The sequence below is a fragment of the Octopus bimaculoides genome, chromosome 14, assembly GCF_001194135.2.
Source record: "Octopus bimaculoides isolate UCB-OBI-ISO-001 chromosome 14, ASM119413v2, whole genome shotgun sequence".
NCBI lineage: Eukaryota > Metazoa > Mollusca > Cephalopoda > Octopoda > Octopodidae > Octopus > Octopus bimaculoides.
Window position 1 is genome coordinate 41,283,706 of NC_068994.1, and position 561 is coordinate 41,284,266.

A 561-nucleotide genomic window follows, 5' to 3' on the forward strand; every position below is an offset into this window, starting at 1 on the left:
TATATATATATATATATATATATATATATATATACAGAGAGAAAGGGAGAGAGAGAGATACGTCTGTCCTTTATCATCTACTTGTTTCAGTCAATGGACTGTGGCCAAGCTGGGGCACCACCTTCAAGACTACAGAACTGATATTTTTTCAAAATCTTGGTGTTTATTTTGTCAGTCTCTTTTTCCCAAACCACTAAGTTACAGGGCTCAAACAAACCTACACTGCTTATCAAGTCATAGTCAGTGTCAAACAGAAACCACAGTCTCTCCTCCCCACTACTTATATATACATATAATGGGCTTCTTTCAATTTCTATCCAGAAAATCCTCGCACAATGCTTTGCTCAGCCGAGGGCTATTTTAGAAGATACTTGCCCAGAGTGCCACACAGTGGAACCGAACCAGGAACCATGTGGTTTGGAAGCAAACTTTTTACCACACAGCCATGCCCATATATACATGTGTGTGTCTGAGCATACATATATATGTGTGTATATATGTGTATATATACATATGTATATATATATATATATATATATATATATATATATATATATATAT